At 41.8% G+C, this 17,576-nt stretch overlaps 1 protein-coding gene and 1 long non-coding RNA gene across 6 annotated transcripts in view; one reads left to right on the forward strand and one right to left on the reverse strand.

Annotated features, from left to right (window-relative positions):
- The window catches only part of LOC147008800 (uncharacterized), a 97,143-nt gene extending 91,123 nt beyond the window's left edge, over nucleotides 1-6,020 (forward strand). Inside the window, exons 2-3 of the long non-coding RNA XR_015053332.1 lie at nucleotides 4,885-5,076; nucleotides 5,361-6,020. This is a non-coding gene — a long non-coding RNA (uncharacterized LOC147008800). The remainder of the gene's footprint in view (nucleotides 1-4,884; nucleotides 5,077-5,360) is intronic.
- The window catches only part of FHIT (fragile histidine triad diadenosine triphosphatase), a 222,444-nt gene that overhangs the window by 71,294 nt on the left and 133,574 nt on the right, over nucleotides 1-17,576 (reverse strand). The window lies entirely within an intron of this gene.

A 17,576-nucleotide genomic window follows, 5' to 3' on the forward strand; every position in this document is an offset into this window, starting at 1 on the left:
CATGGAAGTATGGGATCCCTCGAGCTTTCTCAGGCCCTATTGCAGAAACTACCTCATGGACTGGGATCCATCGCGCTTTCGCTCCTTGGCCAAAGGCAATCCACATGTTCTCAAGACCTAGTTCCTATAAGGATGGCAGTACAGATATTGCTATGACAAGTACGTCCGTGTCATTAGCCTTAATGATAATGGACTTGCTACCATCCGTCGTTGCATCTCTGGCGTGTACAAATATTCGAGTGTCAGCTTCTTCATGACAACATGGAGACGCAGCATCCAGTGACTTCCTTATGTTGCTAATGGCATCTTCTCCTTTTGTGACAATGACTGTGCTTGTCGTCTGTGCTTCACACATCTTTTCCGCAAGGAAGTGAAACAGCTCAGTCTTGTTGCTGTCATCTCGAAGAAAGCTTCTCCAGTTACTTGGGGTCTTACTGGTTCCTGTCACTCTTCTTCTGATTCCTTGCCTCCTTTTCGACCTTATCTCGGACTTCAGACTTGACTTCTTGTACACATCAAACACCACGTCCACCCTCTCGTACCTGGCACCATAGAATTCCACCTTTGGGATGATGTCTTCTTTAGCATAGTCATCAAATATCTTTGAAGTGTGTGAAGGTAGGGCATTAATAAGTGCTGAGCCATCAATGATGACTGCATCTCCCCTTGGTTCTGTCTGGGATGTTCACTTGCGCTTCAAGAATTTCAGCCAGCTGTGACTTCAAATTTTTTTGAAGTTTTTTGTCTTTTTCAAATTTTTCAAAATTTGGATTTTCAAATGGCCAATCGGGCAGATTTGATCAGAAATCCCCTCAGAACAGAAATGCCAAATTTGATGCTTGCATCATAATTTGCACGATTTTTCTACTATCTACTACACTAATGCTGATCCTGCTCACCAGATTCTCTCAGCGAGAGAACCTGGTGAGTGGAGGAGGTTAATGGGCTGACCACATGCCTCGTGGTTGCAGCAGCTTGATCGGCATCTCAAGGAGATGGGGATGGGCCAGGCATCTGTCTTGCGGATGGCCATCCAGAGGCCCTGGAGTATCGGTGGAAAGGGGACGCAGAGACGCGCTGCTATGTTGCATGCTCCCATACCTGACCTAACTTGACCCGTGTTATCAATTGTTTTTGGCCCTATCCCTCAATAGCGAAGAATCACTTAAAAAAATTTCAGGAGGCTGATCCGGATCCGGATTTTCACCAAAATCTAATCAGTTCGTCCTCGTCACATACCCAACCTCTCCACCAAATTTCATTCGAATCTGTCGACAACTCTTTGAGATATCCTGCACACAATGACAGATAGACAGACAAACGAAATTGCTCGTTGAGCAAGGAATTGCCGGAATAACTTTGTCATATCTCCATGATCTCTGAAAAAACAAAAACCTGGAAATCAATTTGGTTCTTATAAGTCGATAGTGCTACTGTTTAATGAGTTAAAGCACTTAGTTTGGTCATGATCATAACTTGGAAGTCGATCGGACTTGAAATGGCATTTTTATCGCAATTTGAAATTTTTGACCCGACCCCCCTGACATTCGACCCCCGACCGCTAAGAAGGGTGTTGGTGTGACATCCCAATGAGACATATGGTTGGATGCAGAATTGGAAGATGCACATTTTGGATTTGGTTTGAAGCCGATACGACCATTTTAGCGGACGTTATTGCAAAAATAAGAATTTCGGTTTTTCGGTGACCTTGACCAAGATTCACCAAAAACGAAAAGTGTCTAAGTTGGACCATTGCCGACGTCTGTACCCAGTTTGGTCATGATCGCTGAAACGGTGTGGCTGCTACAGGGTAAACAAACACATAAACAAACAGACAGACACACACAACCGACCAACATAATTGCTGAAATCCGAAGGATTCCGGAAATTAACAAAGAAGAAGAAAACGTCGTGCAGAGTACAACACTTGCAAAATCTAGAAAACAAATTTGACCGAAAAAATAATTGGTGGTTGAATTAAATGACCAAATGTGCAACTCCTCTTCAAATTTCAAGTGAATCGGATGAAAATTGTCAATTTTAGAATTTGGCCTTTGTTGACCTTTTGGCCTATGTGTCCCTACAAAATAATTGGTAGTTGAATTCAGTGACCTGAAATATATATCTTCTTTAAATTTCAAGTCAATGGTATGAAAATTGAGGATTTTAGAAATACCACCTTGGTTGTTGCCCTCGGAACTATATTGACCTTTTGGTGTATGTTGATCCCAAAAATAAATGGTTGGTTGAATCCATTGACCTGAAATATAAATTCTCTTGAAATATCAAGTCAATCAGATGAAAACTGAGGAATTTAGAAATCTCCGCGAGTTGTTGAACTTTGGCCTATGTTGACTTTTTTTGTCCATGTTGACCTCAAAAATAATTGGCTTGTTGAATTATGTGACCTGAAATATATATCCTCTTCAAATTTCAAGTCAATAATATGAAAAATGAGTATTTTAGAAACACCACCTTAGTTGTTGACCTTGGGACTATGTTGACCTTTTGTTATTTGATGACCTCAAAATCATTGGCTGGTTGAATTCAATGACCTGAATATATAAATCCTCTCCAAATTTCAAGTCAATCAGATGAAAAGTGAGGATTTGAAAAATACCATCTTAGTTGTTGACCTTGGGCCTATGTTGACCTTTGGGTCCATGTTGACCTCAAAAATAATTGGTTGGTTGAATCCAGTGACATCAAATATAAATCCTCTTCGAATTTCAAGTCAATCGGATGAAAATTGAGGATTTTAGAAATCTCACCCTTTGGCCTATGTTGACCTTTTGAACTTTTGACCTCAAAAGCAAGAGGCTTCTTCCGAATGACATGCTCTACCATGTGGTGAAGTTTCATGAAGATTGTTTAAAATTGTGACATGAAGGCGACAAACAGACAGACAAACAGACAGAACAAGCCGGTACGCGGCGATGGGTCGCCGAGCATGGAAACTATAAGATATAGAGCAAAATGGATGTCATATGGAGGATAGGGAATCACCTTAAGATTATGCATATCAAATCTCATCCAGTTCCATCTACTGATAACTACTCGGTATCCATTTGAACGAAAAGAACGGAAAATGCGGTTTGAATTCGGAAATCCGGCTCGATCGTTTGTGCACAATGTATTCCAGACGATTAGTGTGAATTTTCATGACCATCTGACCATAACCCTAGGAGGAGTAGCATTTGGCGTGAAGGCACCTCCAGCTCTCGCATATTATCGATTTTTGCACTAATTGACCTTTGACCCCTGACCGAACCGAAATCGATCAATATGTCCTGAGGCAAAGTTGTAGTACTCATTGAGTACCATGAACCTGCAAAGTTTCATTCGTATTGATGCACTCACTTGGTGGCTCGGGGGCCTTCAATTTTCGCGCATACCCTAATTGTAGGGGGCGCTGTGGGTAAAGTATTCCATATATCACAAAAACCCGAATATATTTGATAGAGCATCACCTGTAGATCATTCGTGCCAAATTTCATAACCCTACGTGGGATAATGGCTTTCGGAATTGATTTCACGTGAACGGAACCGATTTTGAAAGTTTTTCGGTTGTTGCTAGGGAACCAAAGCGTCCCGAGCAACCATCACAATTTCCAAAGCACTAGGTCATAAGATGTACCTACCCACCCGAGTTTGGTCAAAATCCACCCACGTTTACTACCAATTATGCTGATGACAAACGAACAAACATCCAAACAAACAGATCGAATTACTGACAATAAGGGTCACCTATTTCGGCGATCCAACAGACAAACAGACAGAACAAGCCGGTAGGCGACATGGCTGCTCGCTCGAGATGGAAAGCTGGCCGACGCGACTAGCCGATATTCATGTACATGCTATCAATCAATTTAGCACAATAAATATGATTATCACAGCCCTCTTAGTTTGCGCCCAGAAACCTGCCTTGTGAAATTTCAGGCATGTTTCCAAAGAGACTAACAAATGGCAGCCCTGGTAATTCCATTTATCTATTCGCTAAATATATATATATATATATATATATATATATATATATATATATATATATATATATATATATATATATATATATTTTTATGATGCTGTAAGACATTCTCCTTGGGCAGAAAAAAACAGGTCCCTCGGAGGTCCAGTTTCAGAGGTATTGATTTTTTTGTACAGTCCACAATAAGTGTATGATGTACGATAAAGTATTTTAGCTGTTGCTAAGCAACGGAGGTGTGCATAGCAACCATTCATTTTTGTGTACATGCGAGCCACATTGTACACATTTCACCCAAGTGTCATCAAAATCAGACTCTTTCTCTTGGAGATATTCGCAATTAACCGTTTCTGAAATGTTCGACATGTACTCGCCCAAAACCTATCTCCTCCTACAAATATTTTTTGTTAGGGCTGCAAATTGGCATGAAGGGAGCTCGATAGATTGCGCACAGAACTCTTAGCTTCGATTGTTTTACCACTTTAAAGGGCCGTTGCTATGCTGTTGCTAGGGCCCGGTGTCCCATATTCGAAAGCACACGATTCCCAGAAATATTGGTCCTACCTACCAAATTTCATTGGAATCTGTTGAGTGGTTTAGCCCCTCGGCTTGACCAAAGTTTCGCGGACAGACAGACAGATGGAAATCTCCAGAAGAAGGGTGCTCTAAGAGCAGCCAATAACAAAATCGACGAACCAATATACTTTAAAAATCTTCGATTTTGCCAATAACAAACAAACAGATAGACAGAGAGGGGATTAACTCAGGAGTAATTTTGCAAAGGGAGATTTGGGGCAGGGAGGGAGACTGCCCAGAATTACCAATTCCAACGGAGGGGGGGGGGCTTGCAGATTATTTCTATGTGCACAATTTTAATCGGGCCTCCTCCCACCCTTCCATAGGCACTTGCATAATGTAGCACGTCCTGACGTCATGCCATAAGACGATTCAGTCACTCCATGTACTGCATGCTGATGTCCCTGGCAGCCAGCCCTACAACGCAATGCTTCACTTTATCCACTCTTTCTCTTCGGTTGCTGGATGCTTTGTCTCTCTATTGGGTGCTGCAGCTGTGGGCTGAAGACATGTTCATGGTAGAGTATTTTTGATCCCTGTTTCCGGTATCTTTTAAAAGACCTCGCAGGGCACCCTTTATTGTGTGCTCATGGCCATTTTGACTGGATTGCATTTCCTGTATTGTGTGTTTTCGCTGTATAGAATGGCGAGTTTGCGTCATCTATTTATTCCACTGTCAATTTTCATTTCCATCAAATATTTCGTCCTGGGATTCTCCATTTTCATCGTCCTGTGCCTTCTTCTAACAAACTATTATGTAAAAGCACGTTTCGTGTGATGACTGACGTTTCGTGTGTTGCAGATTTTGTATGCGAGGAACAATTTATGGCAGGGGTGTTCCAGGCAAATCCCTGGGGGAGGATATAATTGCTAATGTTTTCTGAAAGAGGCCGGCGAATGAATGATCCCAACCAGGGCCCTGGAAGATTATTAAATATTTGTGCAATTTTGATTTTACAGAAGTTTCAAGGACTTGGGCAAGTTTTTTTTGAGCAGAAAGTACTTTTTCATTTTCCAAAAATTTCAATGAGTTTCATGGACTGTGTGAACCGTGCTCTAGTTGTTAACATATCTAGTTTAACTGGCCAAGAGACCTGGTAAAATGGTAATTCGGAAATAGTGAATGTGATGATTTGTTGACACACCAGATTTTCAATGTTGACATATTACTGACTCTGTTGCGCCTATTGGCATGCTACAGGAGTGCTGCTGGGATAACGCTAATTTTGGCAAAAGTGTGATATTGTGTATCAACATAGTAACTGATGTCCTGATATCCTACTTCACTTGATAATGTGACACACAGTTGTCCATGGGAAAACACAAGTTTTTCCAGGTGAAGGCCAAGTCTTTGTAGTGTTTTCCTTGGGCCTTATTTGTTGTCATGGCAAATGCTGGTTGAATTGCGAGCAGGCGACAACATAGTTGAAATGGTATACAGTCGTATTTTTTTAGAAACTGATGGAACTACGTTTCTTTCTTCTTTTTTTTCTGGAAACTGATGCTTCGAAATGAAGCAATGACGCAACAAATGACTTGTCAAAATAAACTTACCAAAAAGATAGTCGCCAAATGAACGCACAACGTACGGTCAAAGGTCTTCATTTATTTTATTAAAAAAAAATCTTTTTAAAAACTTCAATTTCACTTGGTTGGACTTTAATTTTTTAAATTAATTTTTATTTTATTTAATAAAGAGTTCATTCTGATCAATTTCAAAACTGACAAGCCGGGAGGCGACGATGGTTCGCGGGCATTATTGAACAATGCCACGATAGGTACAATTGAGTTAGTGGAAGCTTTTGAGGAAGTCCTTCCGTAAAAACTTATCTCTTCCATCAAAATTGACCAAATCAAATCGGATTTTTTATATGTTGTACTTATGGACATTACGCACAGCTTCTAGGAAATGAAATTGCGAGAAAAAAATAGAGAAAAAAAAAAAAAACAATACAAAGTTCAAGTGGGCGAGGCTCCGCACTCAAGGGGCGTAGGACACCCGTCATACAAAAAGACACAACTCGACCATGATATCTAGCTTGTGTCCAAGTTTCATCAAGATCGCATTAAACATCACTGAGCTATGCTCTGGAGAGTCAAAAACAGACAGACAGACAGACAGACACACAGCCAGACACACAGACACAACGAAAATAGTGGTCACTGCTGGTGCCCGCGAACCAATTTTTCCTGCCCTCGTTAAAAACATCTAATTATATATATATATATATATATATATATATATATAATTAGATGTTTTTATATTAGATGTATATATATATATATATATATATATATACGGTTGAAAGTGAAAAATGTTTTTGGTTGTATTCAGACGATTGATCAAAAAGGTCAGTGCTAATGCAGATTGTAGTGAAGAATACGTTTGCATGTGTAAAACACATAGCAACATCAAGATGGTGCAAAACAAGATCATTAGATTTTTATATATTTTTTAAAGAAGATTTAAATTGGTGCACCATCATAAACAAGGAAGTTATAAATACATGTACATGTATGAAAAATTGCTGTGCAACATTTAAGTGTGGGATTTATGTGGGTGATGGATTTGTGTCAGGGCTTGTCTGTTCCACGTGACGTGTGAGTCATATGTCACGGTACTCGCTCAGCTCGCCGAAAGTGACCGTATTTAATATTTTTATGTGAATTTGATTAAGGATTGAAAGTTTTTATTGTGACGTTGACCTTCCTCGTGTGATAAATAATTTTGCCCAGCAAATTTGGGGCGAAAGCACATGCGCAATCTAAGCTCTCTGGCAGTATGGAACGGTTCCAGGAGCGGTCAATCATTTTAGGATTACAGATAATAGTGGCATTTCTCAGAATGACTGAATTCTACAAAGGAAATATTATGCTCACAACCACAGGTAGAGACTGCCTGTGTCCTTTCCGAAATGTTGACGCGAAACATTCACCGTCTGGGACATTAAAAAAAATTTATCTGAGGTTGACAGACCAGCTGTGAACTTAGTTTAAAATTTATTTATGGGCCTTCTATTTATCATCTACACATCGATGGGAAAGAGGAAAGGTAGGGGGTGGGGGGGGGTGGATTGTACCTTTGTGCACTAGGTGCATACTGGTTGGAAATGGTGAGCATTTGGCTCGTTTTTTTTTCAAAGAACGAGATTGATTTAAAGCCATGCAGTTTAATTGATAACTTGGAAGCGAGGGTTATGGGAAAGAACTTGTTTCGCTATAACATGAATATGCCGAGCTTCTTGAGGTGAAGCATCTGTAAGATGAGGAGGAGCCAAATTGGATGACAGAGGATAAAACATATCGTGGTGAAAATAAATCATCGGCTTTTTGAGAAATTGGTAAAATGTGCCCCAAACAGCCATGCCAAAGAAAATTCCAAAATCCACCCAGTTTAGAATGCTCCTTGAGCTCTGCCTTTGTCTTAGCACAGATCTACGGAAATGCCGACGATGGTGACAGTCTGTCGCACTTCGACCATTGGAGACTTTGGAATAGCAAAGAGTAGTAACGTCTCGATGCCGAGTTAAAATATAGCCACAGTTATTGTTATTACTCAATTTAATTCATTGCCTCTTTTGGTAGTCACAAAAATTTATTATGAAAATCCTTTAATTGTATTTAAGTGAGGTTTAAATATGTGAGTTAGTTAATGTCCAATTATCCATTTATATAAATTTGCTGGAATGTCAGATCAGAGGTGCCGCCCCATTTTATACACAAGATTGGCCGAGGATTTCTCTTTCGGACACTTGCACGGTTCATTGCTTTCTTGGTTCTGCACGCATCGGTGCAGTGATTGAGCATATAAGCAGGCAGTAAGTGGTCAAAGAACAAGGGGACCACATAACTATCTTTGAAGAACGATGAACATAATGTGACAACAAACATGGAGATGGGAGATATGCTCTCGTCAATATTGGACTGCATTTCAGGGGAAATTGAAGAGCTTCAACAGCCACCGATCTATCACAAGCTAATCAGGGAAAGAATTACCGGTGCACAATCTTTTAAAGAGATGGAGCTCGGGTATCGGATTTAACTGGCATGAGGAACGTGTTCCATGCAAAACGACAGTCCTGGATATATTTGGGTGATGCAACCAGGTGCAGCAGGTCTGCAGCAAGGGCAAGGAACTGTTCCGTGCATAGGAAAAAAAAATAGCAGAATAATTGTGTAAAATGTACAAGAAGGGGCCAGGAGGAGGGGGGGAGTGGATTGGGGGTGGGGATGGGGGACAGTTATAAATGTAAACCAAAAATAAACACTCCATGATGGCACCCTGAGGGACACAGGTTTCTAAGGAAGTGGAAGATAGGAAACCTTTGGGAGTCTAAATCTGTTTGGAAAATTACCCAAACATGTGTGCAGTTGATCCCAGCTGGTGTTAGCAAAAGGATCACTGGGTGCCAGACACCACTGAATACATGACATACATTCAAAGAAATTTAGCCTGATCTCCGACTCGATAATAATAATCAGAACTATCGTGACCATTGTTCAGGGTCCATGGCCAAAAGGCGAATGTGGTACGGTATATTAAAATCGGGAGGTTTCTGCCAAATGTTGATAAATGGAGCATGTGCCAAGTGAGTTTTTCAGGAAAGCAGAGATAACAAAGTTATTTTATGAATGAAATGTTCAAGATGGGAGACCAGATTTTCTTATCTCAAACAGGTCAGCATTCGGTAATGATGTGACTCATGGCTATGTTACAGGATAGAATAACTGGATGTCAAAGATAAGAATGATGTGGAAATCAAAACTGGTGGATTCAGAAGAGTTAGTACGTATATAATGACACAAAACAACAGCATCACAATCAGGCAAATACTAAAGGGGTAACAGCTGGCAGACCGAAGTGCACCACATAAAGGGCAATATGCTTGTTGTGATCTTGGAAAATTTCTATGAGACACTGCTTTCAATAGAATAAAGTTTGTCAAGGATATCTGGACATGCTAGAGGGTGAAAAAAAACACCAAGGGAGATGACTGAGGAAACAACAATGACCTTTTGTTTGAGGTTCAGCACACCGTTCCATTGCTGAGTCAACAGAAAAGCAAACATTGTGAAGATATTGGAATCGGACACAATGGCAAATTTTTTTTTTGGAGGATAGATACAATCCAGATAGAGCTGCAAAGTTAGAAGATAAATGCCAGGATGATATATGAATTTTTTTTATTGATAACAAATCGACCAAGTCTTTAAATTATGGAACAATGGATGAAATCAACGGGACGATGATTGGCGTATGCTAATAGGCACGGGAAGTTGGAAGCCAACGTTTCGGGCATAAACCACCCATCGGAGAAAAACAGCAAACATTTCAGGCATGAGCCCTCATTTGCTCCAAATGTGCCTCACCCTCCCAGATACTTCAGTCCCTCGTACTGTTGTGCCTCATCATGAGCTGCTACCACTCTTGGGCAAACTACATATTGGAGTTGTCTCCAAAGCTAGCTACCAACTCCATTGTAGAAAGTCTTTCCTGGGCAAAAGCAAACTTTGAACAACCTATAAGGCCTTTACCCACAGCTTGATGGCATATTGCTCTCACCTTTGGGCTGGTGACCCTTCCTCAGACCTTTCACATCTTGATGCCTCAGAACTTGATGCTTGCTGATGCCAAACCAAGGTCTAAAATCATTTGAATCTCCTGTGACAAAGTCGAATCTCTATGCCTGTTCGTCTGTTATTCACACATTATATACAGGTCAGCGGTCTCTCTGTCTTCTACCACCTTCTTTCTGGTCTTGCATTATCTGCCCTTTCCATGCACCGACCCAAACCCCCACACCAACTCCCACCCAAGATTCTGCAATGCAAACGTGGTCTGGCAGTAACCTTCTGGTAAAACACCCCAAATCCAGGCTCACTGCTCTCCTCCACTTGCTTTTCAATCTCATTCTTCCCTCCAGTGCGTCAAGACATCTGTTCACCACAATCTCAGGTTAACCCTATCCATAACCATGATCTTTTTTACTTTCATTAGCCCCACCCATTTCCATGCTTCCTGAACACATCACAACCCACAACTTCCAAGTGAAAAACAAATTCAAAAAATTTCTGAAAATTCATTTAAAATACAAAACTAGAATATCTTGGTTGGATAAGTGTCCACCCCCCCCCCTATATCATATAAATCGTAAATTAGCTCAGGTGTAACCATTCACCTTCAAAATCACACACCAAGTTAAATGGCCTCCACCTGTGATAAATTGTAGTGATTCTGATTATTTCAGAATAAAACCAGCTGTTCTGTAAGTTTCCTCTGATGGGTAGCGCATTTCACAGCAAACACTCAACCATGAGGACCAAGGAGCTTTCAAAATATCTCCAGGATAAAGTTGTGGAAAGGCACAGATCAGGGGATGGGTATAAAAAAACATTTCAAAGGCCTTGAATATCCCTTGGAGCACAGTCAAGACAATCATTAAGAACTGGAAGGCATATGGTACCACCAAGACTCTGCCGAGATCAGGCCGTCCCTCCAAACTGCATGAAGAAGCAAGGATGAGGCTGATCAGAGAGGCCACCAAGAGGCCAATGGCAACTTTAAAACAGTTTCAGGCCTTTATGGCAAGGACTGGTCACTGTGTGTGTGGGTGGCAAGAAGGAGGCCATTACTCACAAAACCCCACCTTGAGTCCCATTTGAGATACTGAAGCCATGTGGCAAAAAGCTTTGTGTTATGACGAAACCCAGTTGGAACTTTTTGGTCCAAATGCAAAATGTTATGTTTGGCACAACCCCAACACAGCACATCACCCAAAGAACACCATCCCAACTGTAAAGCATTGTGGTGGCAGCATCATGTAATGGGGATGTTTCTCATCAGGAGGGACTGGAGTACTTGTCAGGAGAGGAGGGAAAATGGATGGAACAAAATACAGAAAAAATCCTGGAGGAAAACCTGCTGCCCTCTGCAAGAAAGCTGAAATTGGGATGGAAATTCACCTTTCAGCATGACAACGACCGGAAGCACACATCCAAAGCTACACGAGAGTGGCAAAGGAACAAAAAGATAAATGTCCTTGAGTGGCCCAGTCAGAGCCCCGACCTAAATCCAATCGAAAATCTGTGGCATGACTTGAAGATTGCTGTCCATCAACGCTCCCCGTACAACTTGAGTGAGCTTGAACAGTTTTGTTCAGATGAATGGGCAAATATTGCCCAATCAAGGTGTGCAAAGTTGGTGAAGACCTATCCCAACAGACTCACAGTTGTAATTGCTGTCAAAGGTGCTTCCACCAAGTATTGATTCAGGAGGGAGACACTTATCCAACCAAGACCGGGCGTAGTGGCGTGCACCAGTAATCCAGCTACTCGGAGGCTTGGGTTGGAGGATCGCTTGAGGACGGGAGCTCTGTGCTGGGCCGCACTATGAGAGGGTGTAGGGCAGCCCGGAATCATGGCAAAACCCAATCCTTATCCCTGTGTCGTAAGAGATGACCAGGGTTGCGTCAGGAAGGGCATCCAGAGTAAAACCTATGCCAGATCAGTATGCGGATCATAACGGATGATCCGCTGTGGCGACCCCAAATGGGAGCAGCCGAAAGACGAACAACAACAACACTAATCCAACCAAGATATTCTTGTTTTGTATTTTTCATTAATTTTGTGAAATTTGTGGGATTTGTTTTTCACGTGGAAGTTGTGGGTTATGATGTTTAAATAAAGATGGAAAAAGTCTGATTTAATGCAGTTTAATTGCAGGCTATAAGGCAATAATGGGTGAAAATTTTGAAAGGGGGTGTAGACTTTCTTTAGGCAATGTATGTTGTCCCTCTGCCCTGCTGTAGGTGTGTTCCCCTCTCCACCTCTCTTTCCACTGTTCTTTTATGTCGTAGTCTGTTCGTTGTTCTCACTCCTACAAGAGCCTCGAGTCTGTGTGCAAAAAAAAAGAGACTTTGGAAACATAAGACAACCACTGTGGGGGGTTGGGGGGGGGAGGAGGGGGATAAGTGCAAAGTCGATGCCCAGCCTTCTTTCCAGGCAGACAACATTGTTAAATCTTAACATATATTTTTCAGAATAGCCTAAGTGATGATACAGTATCACAGCATACCCACAATATACAACAGTGCTGTACAACGCAAATAAAAGACATCTAAAATTGAAACTCTTGAAAAGCACAACCTGTACTATTGTATTTATACATGGACATGCTCTGCAGATCAAAATGAACTTTAACAATGAGTAAGAACATACAGTGCATTCATCTCAATTGTGAGCGTTTGTCCCTCAACCCTCCGTTCTCTGCCACTGTCCCCCACCCTCCCGAGTCAACCAACAACAGTCACTCCTTCTCACACTGAACCCATTGAACTCGCCCCCAATCCTTCTGTTGTGTCAATATGGATATATGGGCTCCATCTTTCTTTACGCATCCCAAATTCCACCCTTTAATGGAAACTGAAGCTTAACAGGAAGCCAATTGATTACTATTGAAGGTATTTCGATCACAATGTCGGTTTCAGACCCAGAAGGCAATTCATATCTCAACCAGTTAAACGACTCTTGGGGAAAAACGTGAAGAATGTACGTTGTGGAAATTTGGAAAATGATGACGAACAATGCACCGCAACAGAATAGGAAGAGGGATATGGTTCAAATTGCTGTGAGTCCCTGAACCAAACAAATCGGGAGGTGACTAATCATTTAGAACAGCGGCAAGTTCAATGGTGCAGACATACAAAAATAGATCTGTTTGGCCACAACAGTAATGGATCAAGTATCAAAAGCAGGTTCAAAGAAATTACATGCTCCATGAAAAGGTTCATAAAGTATGAATTACATCGATTCACTGGGAGCAACATGTACAAACAGTTGCATCTTGCTTTTTAATCAAACACCTCGAGTATATATTCTCCAATGTAAAGATTACACTGGCTTTGAAGGATGTGTACCACCAATGTAACTTGATGATGAGCAAGGCAGCAAAGGTATAAATTCCACATTCTATGGTGCTTTGCAAATTACACATCAACTTTCATGTATGAATGTATGTATGTATGTGTGTATATTTACATATATATATATATATATATATATATATATATATATATACATATATATATATACCTATATATATATATCTATATATATATATCTATGTATATATCGATATATATATATATATATATATATATATATATATATATATATATATATATATATATATATATATATATATATATATATATCTATGTATATATCGATATATATATATATATATATATATATATATATATATATATATGTATATATATATATATATATATATATATATATATATATATATATATATATATTGTTACGGTTGTAGAAATTCGCATTACACCATAAAGAGTCCTCAGTTGAGATATCTCGATAAGTCCATGTGTAGTTAGCCCACACCCGTTGTATAGAGGGAATTTATGTGATCATTCGGGCTGCGATCCTTCAGTTAGCCATTTTTTCTTTATCTATTGTTATTTTCGACCATTAAGCCGCCAACAACGCAAACAGCCACGACCTTAACCTTCACAACTCCATCCCGCAAACATCGCTTCACCGCCATTCCCAAACGACACCATAACCATCAAACCACCACCGAAAACCCTCCACCACCTTCGCCTTTCTCCTTCACAACCAACAACCGCACCACCTGTGAACACTGAACGTCAGGCTGTCTAGGGCCCGTTCGGTGATTGGTGCCAAACGCACCGAGCCGCGAGTGCGAATGGCGGCCTTTCCGAGGGGAAAATTCGGATCCAAAATGCTTCACGCCCACTTCCCCTCCGTCCAATGGGCGAACGCGAGGCGGCTTGGCCTACCTCCAAGCGCGTGTATGTGAAGTCCGTTTATGCAAATATGCGGATCAAGGGTGGTTCACGCCCCTTTTTGCCCGACCAATGGCTGAACATAGGGTGGCGTGGCCCCGCCTCCAATCGTATTTTGATCCGCATATCGGCTCCTCCTGAGTCCTAAAAGATAGGAGCGCGAGGCGACTCGGGCGGAGAAGACCGGGGTAGAGCTGAGTGGAACTAGAGAGGGAGAGAGTGGAACTGGTGGAGCTGAGTGGAACGGGAGGGCGGGAGTTGAGAGGGTGAGTTGAGCTTGGAGAGAAGTTGCGGAGGAGTTACAGGGAAGACGGCGGACGGCGACGAGGTTGCGGTGTGGGGGTCGCTTGACACGTCGCGAGATCCAGGCCAGCCAGCCATACCCCTCTCCCTGAGCATCAACGATTTCCCCCCCCCCAACTCGCGCTGAGATAGTGCCGAGGGGCCCCCCGTTTCCCCCCCACCCCAAACGTGGTGCCAACGGGACCGCTCGCACGGAGCACGCCGGAGGGGACTCGCCGACCACGCCAGGGCACGGAGTCGGGGCGCAGCTGCGCGAACATTGCGGCTTGACCGCCATCGCGTCACGAGGATACGAGTATGACCTCCCTGGTCTCGTGGACCTGGCCGATCTTCCGGGATTCAAGTACATTTGGTCTACGGACCTGTCTGCCTCCTCGCCTCTGAGGGTGGCTTTCTTTTTCCTTTGCTTTTTGTGTAAATGCTTGTGGTGGCGCCGTCTGTTAAGTGAAACTGCGTAAGTGTTGCCGTGTGTCAGTCGTAGTCGGTAGTATCTCTTTTTTACTGTTTCTTTCTGTGCTTGAATACGTGCCTTTTATTATTATTACTGTGCTTGAATATACGTGCTTGCTTTGTGTGCGTGTGTCGCGCAAAAAAATGCTTGCTTGTTGAACTGTTCCCGCTCTGCTTCGTCTCCTTTCTTTTTATTGACTCTCCATCCTGCATCGCGTAAGAGATTGGTAGTGGGTGTAAGTTCCCAGTAACTAATCTGAACCGTCGAGGTCGACGATAACTCCGCTCAGTTATCTCTGCAGTATGGAACGAACCACTTAAGCGGTTCGTGTCCGAAGTCGACCTGTGGCGAGGTACGATCGCCCGATTAACCATCCGCGTAGGTACTTAGGAAGGTTGAGTTTGGCAAACAACCCTATCCTACGCGGGTGGCCGATTGGCACGATTGTGGTGAGGTCGAAAGACCCACCCGTGACGAGCTCCCGGCGTTGTTCCGAGAGGGTCACGACTGAATTGTCCGTCCGGTGGGCGACGTGCCGCGATTCCAGTTACGTGGCCGATCGCACGCCGGCAGGCGCGAATTCACAACAATATATATATATATATATATATATATATATATATATATATATATATATATATATATATATATATATATATATATATATATATATAGTCATTCTAACCACTCACTGACTCATTCACTGACTCAATGAAATTAATGTTCGGTATCTTCTGGAAGAGGTAGAAAGCTGAAATTTCGCGTGCCGACAGACATCAAAGCCAATACACGGGGGAAAAAAAAATCACAGAACCATTGCAAAGAGTGAAAATATAAATATATATGAAAATAAATAAATGAAGAAAAAAAAGAAACAAAAATATGCAGGTGAGCGACCTGAGACAATGGGGAAGGCACGGCAATTTCATGTGCTGACAGACACCGAAGTCGATACACCGGGAAAAAAAATCATGGAACCATTGGAAAGCTTCTGAAAATGAAAATGTAAATATATGAAAGGAAAAAAGAAAAGAAAAAATTCAAAAACACATGCAGGTGAGCGACCCGAGACAGTAGTTAAGCACGGTAATTTTGCATGCCGATGGACATCGAAGCAGATACAGCAGCAAAAATCAAAGAACCGTCAGAATGTGTCCGTAAATGAAAACATAAATAAATGAAAAACAAACAAACGCAGATGAGCGACCCAAGAGAACCAGGAAGCACGGTTCATTCTTGCTTATAATGTGTAAACATACCCTGTGTGTATGTATCTACAGTGCTGTCAGAAAGTATTCACACCCCTCGACTTTTTCACATTTTGTTGTGTTGCAGCCCGAATTTAAAATGGATTTAATTAAAAAATTTTGTCAATGATCAACACAAAATACCCCATAATGACAAAGTGAAAACATGTTTTTTGACATTTTTACAAATGTAATGAAAATGAAACACAAACACCTAATTTACAGAAGTATTCAACGCCTGTTTCAATACTTTGTAGAAGTGCCTTTGGCAGCGATTACAGCTTCGAGTCTTCTTCGGGATGTCTGTATTAGCTTTACACATCTGGATTTGGGAATTTTTTCTCATTCTTCCTTGTAGATTTGTTCAAGCTCTGTCAAATTGGATGGGGAGCGTCGGTGAACAGCAATCTTTTACTCTTTCCACAGACTCTCAATGGGATTCAAGTCTGGGCTTTGGCTGGGCCACTCAAGGACTCATGTTCTTGTTCTAAAGCCATTCCAGTGTTGCTTTGGCTGTATGTTTGGGGTCATTGTTCTGTTGGAACGTAAATCTTCACCTCGGTCTTAAGTCTTTTGCACTCTGAAGCAGGTTCTCCTCAAGGATTTGCTTGTATTTGGCTCCATTCATTGTTCCCTATATCCTTACAAGTCTCCCAGTCCCTGCCGCTGAAAAGCATCCCCATAGCATGAGGGTGCCACCACCATGCTTCACAGTTGGGATGGTGTTAAATGGGTGATGACTTGCTCTCGGTTTCTGCTTGATGTAGCGTTTTGCATTTTGGCCAAAGAGTTCAATTCTCATCTCATCAGATCACAGAATATTTGCCTCATTCTCTCAGAGTTTTTCACGTGCCTTTTTGCAAACTCCAGGTGTATTGTAAAGTGCCATTTTCTCAGGAGTGGCTGCCATCTGGCCACTCTCCAATAAAGCATAGATTTGTGAAGTGCTGCAGAGACTGTTGTCCTTCTGGCAGGTTATCCCATCTCAGCCAAGGAACTCTGTAGTTCTGTCAGATTGGTCATTGGGTGATTGGTCACCTCCATGACCAAGGTCCTTCTTGCCCGGTTTTTAGGAAGAGTCTGGGGGTGTTCCATATTCTTTCCATTTCCTAATTATGAAGCTCACTGTGCTCTTGGGAACTTTCAACACTTTAGAAATTGTTTTATACCGTTCCTGAGATGTATGC

Source organism: Eptatretus burgeri, chromosome 18 (assembly GCF_056783735.1).
Source record: "Eptatretus burgeri isolate ZD-2024b chromosome 18, Ebu_testis_v1, whole genome shotgun sequence".
In the NCBI taxonomy this organism is placed as follows: Eukaryota; Metazoa; Chordata; class Myxini; order Myxiniformes; family Myxinidae; genus Eptatretus; species Eptatretus burgeri.